General features: G+C 40.0%; 1 pseudogene; it reads left to right on the forward strand.

Moving 5' to 3' along the window:
- The first annotated feature begins 5,970 nt into the window (after positions 1 to 5,970).
- The window catches only part of LOC122890301, a 93,747-nt pseudogene continuing 79,682 nt past the window's right edge, over positions 5,971 to 20,035 (forward strand).

The raw sequence follows: 20,035 nt of genomic DNA on the forward strand, positions 1-20,035 counted from the left end.
CATCTTCCCTAGACACACCATGGAAACAGCTCTCACGAAGGTTACCAATGACATTCACTTGGTTATATTCAGTGGATACTTTTCCATCTCCAGTGATGACAACCTCTTTGTTAGACTACCTTAGTGTTTCATAATGTGTCCTTTTTCCAACTTCTTTTTGGGTTCATCCACCTCTAACATAATACTTTAACTTTGGCAGTGTTCAAGCCTTGGTCCTATACTCTGTGCTCTTCTCATTCCATAATCTCTTCATGAGAAGCATCCCTCATTTATACCCTGATGCCACTCAAGGTTCTATTTCCTTCTGGATATTTTCTTTTTCCCCAAAGGTCACATATCCATGTCTATCTTCCTTCTTAAATTTCAGTTTGTCTGTCTCACAAATGCCTCATTCTCAATACACGGACAACTGATCTCATCATCTTTGTGCTGGCAATCCCTCAGTTTACTCCTCCTTATCTCAATGTCACACCTCCCTAAGTTATCTGAGACATTTCTCTCTTACTCCACCATTGAGAGTCTTCATAAGTCTCTGGGGCATCACTGCCTCCTAGACTGTTGTGAGTTATCTTCTAATTGGTCACCAATCTGTTCTCTACAGAGTGACAAGAGTGATGTTTTTTGTTGTTGTTGTTGTTGTTTTAAGATTTTATTTATTTATTTGAGAGAGAGACAGTGAGAGAGAGCATGAGCGAGGAGAAGATCAGAGGGAGAAGCAAACTCCCCATGGAGCTGGGAGCCCGATGTGGGACTTGATCCCGGGACTCCGGGATCATGACCTGAGCTGAAGGCTGTCGTCCAACAAACTGAGCCACACAGGCATCCCAAGAGTGATGTTTTTTTAAAAGCCAGTCAGGTCTTGTCATTACCAATGCCTGAAACATTTCCCCTCCCTTGGTCCCCTATTCCCATTTCCAAGTTAATTTGTTACTGATTTGTACTTTAAAATCCTTCAAGACTTAAATAAAATGTAAAAAAAAAAAATCCTTTCCTGACCTGGTTGTTCTTAAAAGCATATCTTATAAGACTCCACCCTTCCTTCATGGTCCTTACTTAACACAACTGCCCTGGAATAATTAATTTTGAACTCCCTCCAATTACAAATGTCAGTTTAATGAAGGAAATCAACATGTCCATTTATTTTTCTTTTCTATTTCTAGCTTTTAGTCCGTACTTTACATACGGTGTGTACCAGTAAATGTTTATTAAGTTACTTTGCTGTTCCCTCCAATTACAATCTTCCTCCATTCTCTGCCCCAGTTCCCTTCCCTTAGCCAATCTTTGTCATCTTTTAAGACTCACTCAAACATCATTCACTCAGAAAGCCTTCCCTGTTGTCCCCGGCCACCCCACCTCTGGGATCCTATGGCTCCTTGTAGATTTCCATTTTATAAATGTTATCACACTACCATATAATATTGTTTTTTTCTGAGTACCTATATTCCTAAACTGTGAAAACTTTAAGGAGAAGAATTGTGTCATTCATGTATATACACTCAGAGATTGACCATGGTAAGACTCAATAAAGGTCTATTCAGTGAATAAGTTAGTGAGTAAACTGGGGTCATGCTTCACTTTGTAGATAAAGAAATTTACACTCAGGGAGGGGAGAGGATTTTCAGAATAGCTCATGTTAGAATCCAACATCTTTTCACTTACCTCATTCTTCTTCTTGGCCCTAGCCAGTGAAGTTCTAGGTAATTCCCGAGGCTCCTAGCTCACAGAACTTCCCCTGTTCAACATCTTAGATGGTCACAGGCAAAAAAAAATAAACTACCAGATTCAAGTTTTGTCTACTTTCTTTTACCTTTTTTCCCCACTTAGGGTAGAAATTCTAACACTATTTTTAGGATTAAAAGTGGGATGAACAAGGAGAAGAGCAAAAATAGTCTTGCATAATTTGCTGATGGAATAGCGAGCCCAGCATCATTGAGAACAGCCTGGGTTTTTAACATGCTTCAAATCTCCATGAATCAGGAGGCATTTGCACTTGCATGAGTGAAAATGTCAGGCAATGATTTTGAAAGGCCCCGTTTGAGGGTGAAATGTTTCTGTGTCTGAAATCCATTTTACTGAGCAAACTACAGTAGTCATAAAGGCTAAGAGGTTTTCATTTCCATAATTTTACCAATTTTTTTTGCAGGAAAAAGTAGAAAAATCCAAGCTTATAAATTTGGATCTTCATAGCTCAGCAAGAAATATGTTTTAAATAAGAGTTCTGACTACCCTGACAAAGAAAACTGACATCTCAGTGTGAGGTGTCATGAGACGCCTTGTCCAGTCTCTTGGCTAGATAATTCCAAAACCTTGGAATTATGTCATTGCATACCATTTCTAACGTTGTAGGAAGCTCATTTTGCTTCCTGGAGTCCTGAGAATAGTGAGTTCTTTCCCCAGTGAGTTCTTTGAACAAACCTTTATTGAACATCTTCCATGTGTGAAGGAATTCTTTAGAAACTAGGGACTGAGCGATGAACAAACCATATAGAAGTCTTTGCCCTCATGGGGTCAGTATTCTATTAAAGGGAGACTGACCATATACAAAGAAATAATTAAGAAGTAAATAATATTTCATCTTCATTAGATGAAGGAAGTAAAGCAGGAAATGATGGAAGAAAGCCTCTGGCATTGGAGGAAACGGAGTTATATTTTTAAATACAAAGGTCAGAAAAGACTTCACTGAGGTGTCATTTGAGGGAAGAGCTGAAGAAAGTGAAATAGTGAAAAGTACCTCTTATGAAAAACCTACTATGCCCAATGGAAGGCACTTTACACAATAACTGGCAGCTGTTTAACAAAATAACTTTTGCAATCTCAAGGCCTTCGGGGTGCCTGGGTGGCTCAATGAGTTAAGTGGGTCCAACTCTTGTTTCAGCTCAGGTCATGATCTCAGGGTTGTGAGATCAAGCTCCCCCATGCTTCAAAGGTTCCACAATGGGCATGGAACCTGCTTAAGATTCTCTCTCCCTCTGCCCTCCCTCTCAAGAGGCACGCGAGCTCCACTCTCTCTTAAAAAAAAAAAAAAAAAAGAACAGTAATATCAAGAAAAACCTCAAGGTCTTGAAATACACAAAAAGACAAAGGAATTGTTGCTGGGAGAGGGAGACTAAGACATGACAATAAAATGTAAGCTGGTAAATGAGTTGGACCCTGGAACAGAAAATTATGACTTAGTGGGCAAAGAGGTGAAATCTCAATAAGTCAGTTACAGTATTATACCAGTATTAATTTCTTAGTTTTGGTTATTCTACCATGGTCATGTTGGATATTAAGATGAAGGGAACCTAGGTGAAGGATAGATGGGAGCTCTGTACTTTTTCTGTAACTCTTCTCTAAGTCTTAATTATCTCACAGTAAGAAGGAAAACCAACTGTACATACTATGGGAAGAGACTTCTGAGAAGGATTAGCTGTACAGAGGTTTCTAGTTCGAAGAGTCAAGGACACAGTGTGCCTGGATCCGAGTGAGCAATGAGGCAGACAAGTGGGACGTGTAAAGGGGGCAGGAGAGTGTAGGGCTCTTCAGGCCAGCTAAGGACTTTAACTTGTACTCTGAGTTTCACAAAAGCTGTTGGAACTTTTTGAGCACAGAAATGTCACAGTCTGACTGAGATTTTAAGAGAATCATCTGGCTGCTGTGTGGATAAGCTAACACAAAAAGCTGGGGGAGAAATCATGGTGGCTTGGACCAGGGTATAGGAATGGAGATAAATTAATGAATTGATAGACTATTGATTCTATCTATCAAACTAACAGTGGAGTTAACAGTTCTCTGTATGATTTTTTTCTGTCTCTGGCTTGCCATGTTCTTTCATCTTAACTATATATGTGTTATGTTCAATTTCTCAGTAAAATGGGGGAAGGACTTGATTTACATGAGCATAGTTTTCTTCTAATTCTAGGAAATAGGGCTCCAATACTCACAATATACCTTTTTCTCTTATAATGGAGACAATTAATATGAATGATTCATTTACTTTAATGTCTTAAGGACTTCATGTGTCCCCTTTCCTAGGAAATGTTTAAGAGGCTACCAGACGATGATAAATGTATATTTGACAGAATTAATAACTATTTTGGACTGACACATCAGAGGGAGAAAGAGATTTGGCCATGAGGCTTTGCATGAAGCCTCTCCCCCTCCCTCCATTCTACCGTATCTCCTGAGTTTACTCAATGTGCACCCATGGAGGGCACTGCTAGCTTTTTTTTTTTTAATATCTATACCACCCTCAGTATCCACCACAGTTGCTGAGGGAAGGACACGCCCTTCCCGGAAAGCTCCAGCAATGACTATGTACGGTGGGTAACCAGGTCCTCCAAAGGGTCATATTTACCGGGGGGCCCTCCTTTAGGCTGGTTGAGACTCAGCCAGATGGTCTCAAAGTATGAGACAGTCCCTGGCTCAATCTTGTTTCTTTTTCAGTTTTCCAAGAATCACATCTACGTTTAGTCTGGAAGCTAACACAGTGCTCCCCCTTTTACCTCTTGCAAGCAACACCCCCCTAAACCTCTTGCACTCCTACCTCTGTTTCAGTGTCTTCTTCCCAGAAGATCTAATGCAAATACTGGACTTATTCCAAAAATCAATGCTATCTGCCATCTACCTCATCTGTCTTTTTTTTTCACGATCTCATATTCAACATATGATATAATTTCTGGCACATAGAGATATTCAATAAATGTTTGTTTTACAGCATCCAGAGATCTTGGGTCCCAGTCTAGCTTTTCCCCAAGTATTATGTGTGACTCATCACTAGCTATCCAACCGCTATGATAAGGGGGTGGAAGTAGATCTTTTGAGTATCTTCTCAGCCCGAAAACACCACATCCTTAGGGAAGAACTCATCTCTGTACATCCCTACACTTGTCTCCTGCGGAGACCAGGCCTAGCACCTCCAGAAGCTTAATCTGATTTGACAAGAGACTGAACCCACTACTAAGCATATTGAACTGCCAGCCTCTGGGGAAGAGATGTGGCAAAAGAGGCACTGCTGGCAGCATGAAATGGCACCATTTCACCATGAAATGATCCCTGCTGAGTTGGGCAATGGTAAAAGAGAAATCACAGCCACGTCTTCCAAGGTAGGGATTGGCAGACCTTCTCTGAAAGGGGCTAGTTTGTAAGTATTTTAGGCATTCTGGGCCACACATGGTTTCAGTTACACATTCTTTGTTAATTTTTATAGCCCTTGCAAAATGAAAAATGCATTCTTAAGCTTGGAGACCATACAAAAACAGATGTGGGTCTAATGTGACCACTGGGCCCTAGTTTGCCAACTCCTTTTCTAGATGGCCATTTTTCCTGTCTACAAAACAACACAGGGAAACACAAAAATGAATGACTATGGTGTCCTCTCTACATTTAGTGCAAACTCATGGCTCCATCTGCGCAGTTCTCTGAGCTGACAGACCTCTGTCTACAGATAGCTTTTGTTCCCAAGATGACCCGATCTTACTAGTTTCCAAACTAGCTCCTTAGGAAATTCTCATAAGTACCTTAGAGATTCACCAGGGAGGAATCAGGTAAGAACCAAACCACTCTAACCCACAGCATCCAGAGGGCTTCTCTATGTATTCACTGTAGTGGATTTCCATTCCACAGAACCTATTTTCTTTCTTTCCTTCCTTATGTTCTTCCTTCTTACCCTCCTTCCTCCTTCTCCTCCCTCCATCATTCCTTCTTTTTTTCCATAAAGTTTTGGAATTAAGAATTTAAAAAAGAAAAAAATAATAATTTAAAAAAGATTTTTTTCTTGAATCACAAGTGAGATGAAGGAGCAAGTCCCTAAGACATTGACGACTAGAGAAAAAGCAAAAAGTAGGGCAACTAGGTGGGCTCTGGAATCAGGCCCTCCTGCCTTCTGATTTTAACCATGTCCCTTCTGCAGCTGTAATAACTGTCTTACCTTCCCCCAGGCTCAGCTTCATCTCCCCTTGGGGATTACTGTTTTTCCCTCACAACCTTTACATGAGGATTAAAGAGTCAATGCTCATTCGAGTGTTTGGCACACACCGGATGCCTCATCATCCCTTTGGTGGCCTGTATGGCCGAGATGAGATGCCCTCCCCAACTCACAATTACAACGCATACGTGTTTTATGTGTAAGCTAAGCTAAGAACACAAGAGGTGAGGCAAAGTGATGTGAAATCCTACAAAACCTCATCATTGACACACATTTTCTAACAACTCCCACAGACTCCATATTCTCATTATTAGAAAAACTTGTTCTTATATGCTGGATGTTTGAGGGGCAGGAGGACAGGACACTACACTTTGAAGCTCCTCTCTCCTGTCCCATGATAGATCTACAAAAGATCCCAGATTAAGGTATTTGACCTTCAAATTCCCCAGGCAAGTGTGAATCACCTAATGATGTCAGAAACATTGATCTGTGAGAGCCACTGCTATCTGTGCAGAGTTTTGCCCTTTGCATGACTCAATGGGCCTCCTGTTTTTTTCTCTTCTGATAAAGATGATAAAGTTCCTCATTTTCTGGCTTTAAGTATTTTTCTATTATCCTTCTGTGGAAGGATACAGAGGACTCAGCAGTCTTCACTGAATTTGAACATCTGCCTGCATGCTGGGAGACTACAGCCTGTTTGGTACACTATGTTAATCACACAGAAATACAAAACAAGAGTGTCAGGAGAGTAACAGACTCTTAAAACACATACAGCAGGCAGCAGGAGAGAGAGGGAGAAGACCTGAGGATCAATGGAATCTTCGGATTTTTAATTCAGAGCATCTTTCAGTTTAGTAAAAATTTTGCTTAATGGCACAGGGATGTTGGCCTACGTGACGTGGGAAGTTCATAGGATAGGTCTTCTTTCTCACAGCATCCCTTAGAACCCAAGGGATGTTTGGTCACAAGATATGGATAATGAAAGGATTCCCTGCCTTCTGATTTCACTTTTATCCACACAGCTTCTGAGAGGTGGTAAATGAGCCAGCGTCCCTAACTAAAGAAACTCTTCTCTGGCAACTAGTGTGGCACCATTTCTTAGAGCATCCCCATGACTGACAGAGGATCCACTTGACTGAAGGAAACAATATGACTTCTCTGATTACCTACTCCATTCTTAGTGGGGAAGTAAAGAGATGACCTGGGGCAGAAAGCTCAGAAGCAGAGACTGAGTCCATGGAGAATGGACTTCTGGCAAACAGTCAGGGTCAGTCTCAAGTCACTCTTACTTCTGTTTGTCTTACATTAACAGATGACCCTAATTCACTACAACATATTTGATACCCCAGAAATATTGATCAGGTTCATTTTTACATACCTACAAATATAGGAAGGGGATCAGTATTTAAATGACTTACCAATGGTGAGAGCTGAATCTAAGGTGTCTTCAGTCTGAGCTCAAGGTAACTAGAATTCTATGAGTTCCTTGAACACTGTGAATGATTGACATTTAGCTGCACAGTGAATGGGGAGCATGATGGTTGGAGTCGTTCCTCCAACATGACTCCTTTCCATCCCTTCAAATGGAATTTTATGAGGCTAATAGGAGATAATTTATGTCAAGAGCTTAACCCAGGACTGTACTCAAGGAGGTACTTAAACATTAATCATTACTGGGCATCTGGGTGGCTCAGTCTGTTAAGCATCAGTCTTTGGCTCAGATCATGATCCCAGGGTCCTGGAATTGGAGTCCCTCATTGGATTTCCTGCTCAGCAGAGAGTCTGCTTCTCTCTCTGCCCCTCCCCCTGGTCATGCTTTTTCTCTCTATCTCTCTGGCAAAAATAAACAACTAAAATCTTTTAAAAATTAGTCATTATTACTTTATTTTTCTCTAATTTTTTCATTGCTGTAAGTTTTCAGTTACCCATAATGGCTACCAAACAAAACCACCGCCCATATGAAGAGCCAAGATGACTACTCCCAAAATAATCTAGAATGTCATGAGAAGTGAGTTTGACAAGATTAAACACATTTTTATTTAAGATGTTTCTCTTAATGTTAGTATTTTGGTGCCATTTAGGTATGAGCATAACTGTTACACAAAAAATAAAATAAAATTGCAGAATGCCAAAGTTTCATAACTTTATAAATGTACGTTTCATAGGATGAATATTCTGATAAATTTCAATGAAAAAGTATGGTTAGTATTTGTTGCTTAAAGACACCCCTCATTTTAGACAAGGAAGAGCTACTGGAATCAGACAAGTCACCAGCAGCCATAAGGAGTTTAGCAACTTCTTGCTGACCACTGCAACATTTCTGTGGTCCTTATTTACCATTAAAGTGTTTTCTAAGTATATTTTCCTATCCATTTCTTTGTGTTTAATTTTTAATTTGGACCATTAAACCCATGGGACAGAGGGTGAATCTTAAATACTGCCTTTTAAACGCCCTGTCCCATCTTTTCATGGTTAATTTCTCATTGCTGCCTGGGGCTCATTTATGCTTTATCTAGAATTAGCCCATTAAAATGGCATGGACGTTGGTAGAACTAAGACCAAGTATATATTATTCTGGTGTAGCTGTCCCTTTATAGAATTCTGATAGACAGTTGAACTTTTTAGTGCTTCTTTAGTGCTTCCCACAAAATGGGTTGTGTTTGCCTTTGTAGCCCTCTTGTACTAGCAATATGTCAATTCTGCCTCTCTTGACATTCCTGACCTGTACTGTATCATGCTAAATTGATGACCAGAACATTTACTTTGACAATTGGAGTGAAACAAAGTCAAGAGACCCAAATCCATGTGCATGGCTGAGCCGAAACTAACAAATTTTAATTTGTCTTGTTTATCTGCTTGTCACCTAGAGTTCTAGGCTGTATTTCTGAAGGAAGACCTTTCTTATAAGAAACTTTAAAAATAAAGCCTACAAGCCATTGAAATATCTTCTACTTAACCAAAGTTAGTTAGAACAAAACAGAAAACCAAACTTACATTAATATTAATATATATTAATATAACTATAAAAGTATTTCACATATACAAAAAAACAAACAATCAACTCTTTCTTATCTAAGTAAATGGCAACCAGTTTCCAAATGACATTTTTTCCCTTTACTTCTTACCACTCTGATGAACAACTGCAATTCTACTACCAAAAAGACTTACTGGATCTGGCTTCAAAACACACTGCATCATCAGTACACTTCTCTTTGTATCTGTTGTTACCATCTTAGTGTAAACCCTATTGTCTGTTACCTAGAACATTGAAATAATCTTTAAAATTTCTCCCTGCTTCCTCTCTTACCCCTAAGACTAAGTTTCTATATAGTAGCCAAGATGATTTCCTAAAAATGTAATTCATACTATTATCTTCCCTTGCTTAAAATATTCCAGTGGGTCCCATTATAATTTGAACAGAATTCAACATTAATATGGGAACTACAGGGTCTCAATGATTTGGCTTCTGCCTACATCTTTAATGTCTTCTCTAACACTTTCTTGCTTTCTATGCTTCAACCACTCTGACCTTCCCATTGTCATCAAGCCCACTTGCTCAACTTAGACCTTAAGTCAAAATGAGAAATAGAAAAGTCTGCTTAACTGATGCTCTAACTGAAACCCACTGTTCTCCTTTCTCTCTTATTCTTTCTTTCTTTTCTTCTCTTTTTTTTTCTTTTTTTAAGATTTTATTTATTGGGGATGGGTGGCTCAGTTGGTTAAGTGAATGCCTTTGATCTCAGGTCATGATCAAGACCCGTATCAGTCTCCCTGCTTAGCAGGGAGCCTGCTTCTCCCTCTACATCTGCCTGCTGCTCCTCCAATTTGTGTACTTTCTCTCTCTCTCCCTCTCTGTCAAAAAAATAAATTTTATAAAAATCCTTTAAAAAGATTTTATTTATTGAAGAGAGAAAGAAGACAGCAGAGGAGTAGTGGACTAAAATGACATCAGGTCGCAGGAGTTCAGCTAGATAGTTATCAACCGTTCTGAACACCTACAAACTCAACGGGAGATTGAAGAGAAGAACAGCAGCAATTCTAGAAACAGAAAATCAACCACTTTCTGGAAACTAGGGTGTGCAGAGAAGTGACTCCAATGTGACAGGAAGATAGACCAAGGGAATAGAGGCCAGCTCCTGGCAAGCTGCAAAGCAACAGAGCACAAAATTGGAACTTTTAGAAGTTTGCTCCACTGAGGGACGTGGCTCCAGAGGCTAAGTGGGTGGTAGAGCCCTCACAGGGGTAGTGTGGTCTCCGGACCCGCAGGGTCACTGAAAGACTGGGGGAGGCTGAGTGTGGCAGAGCTCACAGGTATCAGACCGTGGAAGCCGGCTACAGAGACAGAGCCATGGAGTGAGCTCTCAGCTCAGGGTTACCTTAAACTGTGATCCATGGCACCGTCGGACCACTGCTTTTTGAGCAGGGACTCCACAAGTGGCAGATCTGGGGAAACTCATCTTCCTCCTCTGGAGACAAGAATCTGCTGGGTTTGGAGACTCCAAATGGGGACGTCTGTCAGAGACAGAATTGCTTGGTCACAGGCCCGGTGAGCTTGGAGCACAGACGGAGACTAGGGAGATGGGAGGAATTGAGCACTTTTCTCCGAGGGCGCACTGAGGAGTGGGGCCCTGAGTTCTTGGCTCCTCCGGGATGGAGACTGGGAGGCTGCCATTTTCATTCCCATCCTCCAAAGTGGTACGAGAGTGTTCAGGGAACAAAAGCTCCCAAGCATGAACCCAAGCAGATTACTTAGCCTGAGCCCTGGCAAGGGTGGTACAATTCCTCCTCGGGCAAAGACATTTGAGAATCACTACAACAGACCCCTCCCCTAGAAGATCAGCAAGAACATCCAGCCAAGGCCAAGCTCACCTACCAAGGAGTGCAGTTTCAATACCAAGGAGAGCAGCAGAATTCCAGAGGAGGAGAAAGCAAAGCATAGAACTCATGGCTTTCTCCCTGTGATTCTTTAGTCTTGCAGTTAATTTAATTTTTTATCTTTTTCATTTTTATTTCTCTTCTTCTGCTAAAATTTTTTTAACTTTTACCCATTTCTTTTTTTAACGTTTTTTAACTAGTTTATCTAATATATATATATTTTTTTCTTTTTTATACTTTTCTTTATTCGTTTTCTTTTTTTAATTCTTTTCTTTTCTTTTTTTTTCTTTATTTCTTTCTGAACCTATTTTTATCCCCTTTCTCCCCCCTCACAATTTGGGAACTCTTCTGATTTGGTTAAAGCATATTTTCCTGGGGTTGTTGCCACCCTTTTAGTATTTTACTTGCTCCTTCATATACTCTTATCTGGACAAAATGACAAGGCGGAAAAATTCACCACACAAAAAAAGAACAAGAGGCAGTACTGAAGGCTAGGAACGTAATCAATACAGACATTGGTATATGTCAGATCTAGAGTTCAGAATGACAATGCTCAAGGTTCTAGCCGTGCTCAAAAAAGGCATGAAAGGTATTAGAGAAACCCTCTCGAAAGATATAAAAGCCCTTTCTGGAGAAATAAAAGAACTAAAATCTAACCAAGTTGAAATCAAAAAAGCTATTAATGAGGTGCAAACAAAATTGGAGGCTCTCACTGCTAGGATAAATGAGGCAGAAGAAAGAACTAGCAACACAGAAGACCAAATGACAGAGAATAAAGAAGCTGAGCAAAAGAGGGACAAACAGCTACTGGACCACAAGGGGAGAATTCGAGAGATAAGTGACACCATAAGACGAAACAACATTAGAATAATTGGGATTCCAGAAGAAGAAGAAAGAGAGAGGGGAGCAGAAGGTATACTGGAGAGAATTATTGGGGAGAATTTCCCCAATATGGCAAAGGGAACGAGCATCAAAATTCAGGAGGTTCAGAGAACGCCCCTCAAAATCAATAAGAATAGGCCCACACCCCGTCACCTAATAGTAAAATTTACAAGTCTTAGTGACAAAGAGAAAATCCTGAAAGCAGCCTGGGAAAAGAAGTCTGTAACATACAATGGTAAAAATATTAGATTGGCAGCTTACTTATCCACAGAGACCTGGCAGGCCAGAAAGAGCTGGCATGATATATTCAGAGCACTAAACGAGAAAAACATGCAGCCAAGAATACTATATCCAGCTAGGTTATCATTGAAAATAGAAGGAGAGATTAAAAGCTTCCAGGACAAACAAAAACTGAAAGAATTTGCAAACACCAAACCAGCTCTACAGGAAATATTGAAAGGGGTCCTCTAAGCAAAGAGAGAGCCTACAAGTGGTAGATCAGAAAGGAACAGAGACAATATACAGTAACAGTCACCTTACAGGCAACACAATGGCACTAAATTCATATCTCTCAAGAGTTACCCTGAATGTTAATGGGCTAAATGCCCCAATCAAAAGACACAGGGTATCAGAATGGATAAAATAACAAAACCCATCTATAGGTTGCCTACAAGAAACTCATTTTAAGCTCGAAGACACCTCCAGATTTAAAGTGAGGGTGTTGAAAAGAATTTTCCATGCTAATGGACATCAGAAGAAAGCACCGGTGGCAATCCTTATATCAGATCAATTAGATTTTAAGGCAAAGAATATAATAAGAGATGAGGAAGGATACTATATCATACTCAAAGGGTCTGTCCAACAAGATGATCTAACAATTTTAAATATCTATGCCCCCAACGTGGGAGCAGCCAACTATATAAACCAATTAATAACAAAATCAAAGAAACACATCAACAATAATACAATAATAGTAGGGGATTTTAACACTCCCCTCACTGAACTGGACAGATCATCCAAGCAAAAGATCAAGAAGGAAATAAAGGCCTTAAACAACACACTGGACCAGATGGACATCACAGATCTATTCAGAACATTCCATCCCAAAGCAACAGAATACACATTCTTCTCTAGTGTACATGGAACATTCTACAGAATAGATCACATCCTCGGTCCTAAATCAGGACTCAACCAGTATCAAAAGATTGGGATCATTCCCTGCATATTTTCAGACCACAATGCTCTGAAGCTAGAACTCAACCACAAGAGGAAGTTTGGAAAGAACCCAAATACATGGAGACTAAACAGCATCCTTCTAAAGAATGAATGGGTCAACCGGGAAATAAAAGAAGAATTGAAAAAAATCATGGAAACAAATGATAATGAAAATACAACGGTTCAAAATCTGTGGGACACAACAAAGGCAGTCCTGAGAGGAAAATATATAGTGGTACAAGCCTTTCTCAAGAAACAAGAAAGGTCTCAGGTACACAACCTAACCCTACACCTAAAGGAGCTAGAGAAAGAACAAGAAAGAAACTCTAAACCCAGCAGGAGAAGAGAAATCATAAAGATCAGAGCAGAAATCAATGAAATAGAAACCAAAAAAACAATAGAACAAATCAACGAAACTAGGAGATGGTTCTTTGAAAGAATTAATAAGATTGATAAACCCCTGGCCAGACTTATCAAAAAAAAGAGAAAGGACCCAAATAAATAAAATCATGAATGAAAGAGGAGAGATCACAACTAACACCAAAGAAATACAAACAATTATAAGAAGATACTATGAGCAACTCTACGCCAACAAATTTGACAATCTGGAAGAAATGGATGCATTCCTAGAAACGTATAAACTACCACAACTGAACCAGAAAGAAATAGAAAGCCTGAACAGACCCATAACCAGTAAGGAGATTGAAACAGTCATTAAAAATCTCCAAACAAACAAAAGCCCAGGGCCACACGGCTTCCCGGGGGAATTCTACCAAACATTTAAAGAAGAACTAATTCTTATTCTCCTGAAACTGTTCCAAAAAATAGAAATGGAAGGAAAACTTCCAAACTCATTTTATGAGGCCAGCATCACCTTGATCCCCAAACCAGACAAGGTTCCCATCAAAAAGAGAGCTATAGACCAATATCCTTGATGAACACAGATGCAAAAATTCTCACCAAAATACTAGCCAATAGGATTCAACAGTACATTAAAAGGATTATTCACCACGACCAAGTGGGATTTATTCCAGGGCTGCAACGTTGGTTCAACATCCACAAATCAACCAATGTGATACAGCACATCAATAAAAGAAAGAACAAGAACCATATGATACTCTCAATAGATGCTGAAAAAGCTTTTGACAAAGTATAGCATCCCTTCCTGATCAAAACTCTTCAAAGTGTAGTGATAGAGGGCACATACCTCAATATTATCAAAGCCATTTATGAAAAACCCACCGCAAATATCATTCTCAATGGAAAAAAACTGAAAGCTCTTCCGCTAAGGTCAGGAACACGGTAGGGATGTCGATTATCACCACTGCTATTTAACATAGTACTAGAAGTCCTAGCCTCAGCAATCAGACCACAAAAGGAAATTAAAGGCATCCAAATCAGCAAAGAAGAAGTCAAATTATCACTCTTCTCAGATGATATGATACTATATGTGGAAAACCCAAAAGACTCCACTCCAAAACTGCTAGAACTCATACGGGAATTCAGTAAAGTGTCAGGATATAAAATCAATGCACAGAAACCAGTTGCATTTCTCTACACCAACAACAAGACAGAAGAAAGAGAAATTAAGGAGTCAATCCCATTTACAATTGCACCCCAAACCATAAGATTCCTAGGAATAAACCTAACCAAAGAGGCTAAGAATCTATACTCATAAAACTATAAAGTACTCATGAAAAAAAGTGAGGAGGACACAAAGAAATGGAAAAATGTTCCATGCTCCTGGATTGGAAGAATAAATATTGTGAAAATGTCTATGCTACCTAAAGCAATCTACACATTTAATGCAATTCCTATCAAAGTACCATCCATCTTTTTCAAAGAAATGGAACAAATAATTCTAAAATTTATATGGAACCAGAAAAGACCTCGAATAGCCAAAGGGATATTGAAAAAGAAAGCCAAAGTTGGTGGCATCACAATTCCGTACTTCAAGCTCTATTACAAAGCTGTCATCATCAAGACAGCATGGTACTGGCACCAAAACAGACACATAGATCAATGGAACAGTATAGAGAGCCCAGAAATAGACCCTCAACTCTGTGGTCAACTAATCTTCGACAAAGCAGGAAAGAATGTCCAATGGAAAAAATACAGCCTCTTCAATAAATGGTGTTGGGAAAATTGGACAGCCACATGCAGAAAAATGAAATTGGACCATTTCTTACACCACACAGAAAAATAGACTCAAAATGGATGAAGGACCTCCATGTGAGAAAGGAATCCATCAAAATACTTGAGGAGAACACAGGCAGCGACCTCTTCGACCTCAGCCGCAGCAACATCTTCCTAGGAACATCGCCAAAGGCAAGGGAAGCAAGGGCAAAGATGAACTATTGGGATTTTATCAAGATCAAAAGCTTTTGCACAGCAAAAGAAACAGTTAACAAAACCAAAAGACAACTGACAGAATGGGAGAAAATATTTGCAAACGACATATCAGATAAAGGACTAGTGTCCAAAATCTATAAAGAACTTAGCAAACTCGACACCCAAAGAACAAATAATCCAATCAAGAAATGGGCAGAGGACATGAACAGACGTTTCTGCAAAGAAGACATCCAGATGGCCAACAGACACATGAAAAAGTGCTCCATATCACTCGGCATCAGGGAAATACAAATCAAAACCACAATGAGATATCACCTCACAGCAGTCAGAATGGTTAAAATGAACAAGTCAGGAAATGACAGGTGCTGGCGAGTATGCGGAGAAAGGGGAACCCTCCTACACTGTTGGTGGGAATACAAGCTGGTGCAACCACTTTGGAAAACAGCATGGAGGTTCCTCAAAATGTTGAAAATAGAACTGCCCTATGACCCAGTAATTGCACTATTGGGTATTTACCCTAAAGATACAAACATAGTGATCCGAAGGGGTACATGCACCCGAATGTTTATAGCAGCAATGTCCACAATAGCCAAACTATGGTAAGAACCTAGATATCCATCAATAGATGAATGGATCAAGAAGACGTGGTATATATGCACAATGGAATACTATGCAGCCATCAAAAGAAATGAAATCTTGCCATTTGCGAAAACGTGGATGGAACTAGAGCATATCATGCTTAGCGAAATAAGTCAAGTGGAGAAAGACAACTCTCATATGATCTCCCTGATATGAGGAAGTGGTGATGCAACATGGGGGCTTAAGTGGGTAGAAGACGAATAAATGAAACAAGATGGGATTGGGAGGGATACAAACCACAAGTGACTCTTAATCTCACAAAACAAACTGAGGGTTTTTGGGGGAGGGGGGTTGGGAGAAGGGGGGTGGGGTAATGGACATTGGGTAGGGTATGTGCTTTGGTGAGTGCTGTGAAGTATGTAAACCTGGCGATTCACAGACCTGTACCCCTGGGGATAAAAATATATGTTTATAAAAAATTAAAAATTAAAAATTAAAAAAAAAATAAGAAGCTTTTTCACAGCAAAAGAAACAGTCCACAAAACCAAAAGACAACTGACAGAATGGGAGAAGATATTTGCAAATGACATAACAGATAAAGGGCTAGTATCCAAAATCTATAAAGAGCTTAGCAAACTCAATACCCAAAGAACAAATAATCCAATCAAGAAATGGGCAGAGGACATGAACAGACATTTCTGCAAAGAAGACATCCATATTGCCAACAGACACATGAAAAAAATGCTCAACATCACTCGGAATCAAGGAAATACAAATAAAAACCACAATGAGATACCACCAGTTAGAATGGCTGAAGTTAACAAGTGAGGAAACAACAGATGTTGGCGAGGATGCAGAGAAAGGGGAACCCTCCTATACTGTTGGTGGGAATGCAAGCTGGTGCAGCCACTCTGGAAACAGCATGAAGTTTCCTCAAAAAGTTGAAAATAGAGCTACCCTATGACCCAGCAATCACCCTATTGGGTATTTACTCTAAAGATACAAATGTAGTGATCCGAAGGGGCACGTACACCTGAATGTTTATAGCAGCAATGTCCACAACAGCCAAACTATGGAAAGAACTTAGATGTCCATCAACAGAGGAATGGATAAAGAAGAGTGGTACACACACACACACACACACACACACACACACAGAAATACTATGCAGCCATCAAAAGAATGAAATCTTGCCATTTGCAATGATATGGATGGAACTAGAGGGTATTATGTGAAATAAGTCAATCAGAGAAAGACAATTATTATATGATCTCCCAGATATGAGGAAGTTGAGAGGCAGAGTGGGGGGTTTGCTGCGTAGGGAAAGAAAAAATCAAACAAGATGGGAGCGGGAGGGAGACAAAACCATAAAAGACTCTAAATCTCATAAAACAAACTGAGGGTTGCTGAGGGGAGTGGGGAGGATGGTTGGAGAGGGTGGTTAGGTTAGGGACATTGGGGAGGGTATGTGAAATGGTGAGTGCTGTGATGTGTGTAAGCCAGACAATTCACAGATCTGTACCCCTGGGTCAAATAATACATTTTATGTTAATAAAAATAATGAATAAATAAAATAAAATAAAATAAATTAAATTAAATATTTTATTTATTTATTTGACAGAGAGATCAAGAGAGCACAAGCAGGGGGAGCAGTAGTTGGAGAGTGAGAAGCAGACTTCCTGCAGAACAGGGAACCCAAGCAGGACTCGATCCCAGGAAGCTGGGATCATGAGCTGAGCTGAAGGTAGACACTTCACCATCTGAGCCACCCAGAAGCCTCCATTGTTCTTATTTCTTATTGAACTTTCTTGAGGCATAAAGGAGGATGTTTTGCAATGTCACAGTGTTTGAACCACCAGGCCAGAAAAGCCCTGATAACAATGGAATGCCCAGACAACCACATGCCACGCATCCCCTTCCCTGCTCATGATTGTGGGCTGAACACATATGACCTCCACCCATGATCAGGTGCTCCCTGCCTGCTCTCTTGCATGTACCTCCCCCAGCCTCTCCCTAGAACACTGTAGGTGTCCATCTTGCTGGTAGAGAGGACGGTTGTTAAGACTTGAGCCTGTCACCTCCCCCAGCTGGAACAAATTTCTCCCTTTCTGTTTTCCAAACTCTTCTATCTTGAGTTACTAGTTACATGTTCTTGCCATGAATTTATCAGAGTTCATTGGGCAACAATGTTGGCAAACCCAACCGGGAGCTGTGCTTCTGATGTGTCCAGCCTCCTTGGGATTCACGACTCAGAGCAGTGGGCCCCCACACTGCCAGGGATCACCTGTTGTTTCCTGAGTTAGCAGCTCAGTGACAGATAGATCAGTAACCCCATCATTAGGCAACTCTGGAACTATTCCCATTTCATAGTCATTTATTACAAAAATGTTCTCCCCTTATCTCTTCACGTGGCTCCTCTTCATTCATACCTCATCTCAGGGATGTCTTCACCAAAATACTCCCCCAAAAGTATCCCCTTCACTCCAGTCATCCTCCATCATATGAGTGTGATAAACTGAAATATTGGGCCCAAATATTTATCTTCCCTGCATCTCCTTGTTTCCAAACTTCATCTTCAGGCAGGATTTCTCTCTGCTCCTTGACTTTGGCATGTCCATATGGGTTTTTTGGCCAATAGTATATGAGTATAAGAGCTTATCCTTTCCAAATACAAAACCTAAAATACCTCCCTTGTTTTTACTTACATTTTTGTGCCTCTGGCATTGAAAGACAGAGCTATGCCAGTCCCTAGAGCCTGAAGCCAAGCTATCACAATGAACCCATTCGAATTACCTGAACCCCAGACCAATCCCAGATAAAAACAAATTCTCTACAATCTACTCAGTTTGGGGTTGATTTGTTGCACTTTTTTATTGTTGCAACTTACTAGGAAGTTATTTTTTCATAGTACTTACATTTTAAAGTTACTTTCATGGGTGCTGAGTGGCTCAGTAGTTAAGCGTCTGATTTGGCTCAGATCATGATCCCAGGATTCTGGGATAGAGCCCTGCATGGGGCTCCTTGCTCAGCGGGAAGCCGCCTTCTCCCTCTCCCTCTCCCCTGCTTGTGTTCCCTCTCTCGCTGTCTCTCTCTCTCTGTGTCAAATAAATAAAATCTTTAAAAAAATAAAGTTACTTTCATTTACTTTTTTTTCCTATTTATATGCCTTTACCATTACTAGAATAGAAATTTCATAGAAGTAGGAATCTTATCCGACTTATTTGCCCTGAACCCATAACAGAATAAATAGTGCTTGGTACAAGAGTCATGTACTAGATGTTCAATAAATCTTTGCAGAAATAAGCAATGAATTGTTGAAACAGTTTTACTGAAGGGCCTAATTAACAATGTAGAAAAAAGGGGAAACTGAAAAAAAAAATCACATGGCCATGGTAAAGAGGGTAATTAGAGTATAAAACTCTGAAAGGAAAGTTAAAATCTATTGATACCAATTTTCCTATTAACAGTTAGGCTTAAAATATCAAATATATGAGGTTACATAGAAGCAAAAGGTACAATGTTAGTAGAATGCAGAGATGATTTCCATGTATTGTTAACGCAATATGATAAAAACCCTCAGATCCGAACTTGAACAAAACTGAATTCTCAGGACTAACTACCTACATCTAAATGCTCCCAGTGCCATCACATCTCCCAAATGATGTATTCACTGAGGTTTTGTAGAAGAATATACATTAGTTTCCAATTCAAACTGCCTTAAGGAACAAAGAAAATGGAATTTTTCATATTTTAAAAATATCTATAAGAAGATTAAATCTCAGGAAGAGTATGATTTAGCATTTCAAGAATTATAATGAGGGCCCATTTCATTTTTTCCTGTCTAGGCTTCCCCTTCTGTAGTTAGCGCCATCCTAAGACCAACTTCCCTCATTGTCATCAGGGGAATGCTCAGAGCTCCCAAGACTACCTGATTCATGTTTCTTGGTCCATGTCAAACTTCTTCTCTATTTCTCCAGCCTTTGAATGAACGTAAGTCCTGGCTTCTGCTCTGACTTAACCATCTTAGCCATATGGCCAACACCGAACTGATCACTGTGGCCAAAAAAATGCTATGTACCAATTGGCTTATTTGGGTAGTATTATCATGCCTGGAGACAGAGGTGATTAATTTCACTGAAAACATAGAGCCTTTAGTGTGTGTACAGTTGGGGGCTGGGGAGAGACAGTCACAGGCAGCTCCCAAGGCCCTGCCATCTTCCTCCTTTC

This window comes from Neovison vison, chromosome 1 (assembly GCF_020171115.1).
Source record: "Neovison vison isolate M4711 chromosome 1, ASM_NN_V1, whole genome shotgun sequence".
Classification (NCBI taxonomy): domain Eukaryota; kingdom Metazoa; phylum Chordata; class Mammalia; order Carnivora; family Mustelidae; genus Neogale; species Neogale vison.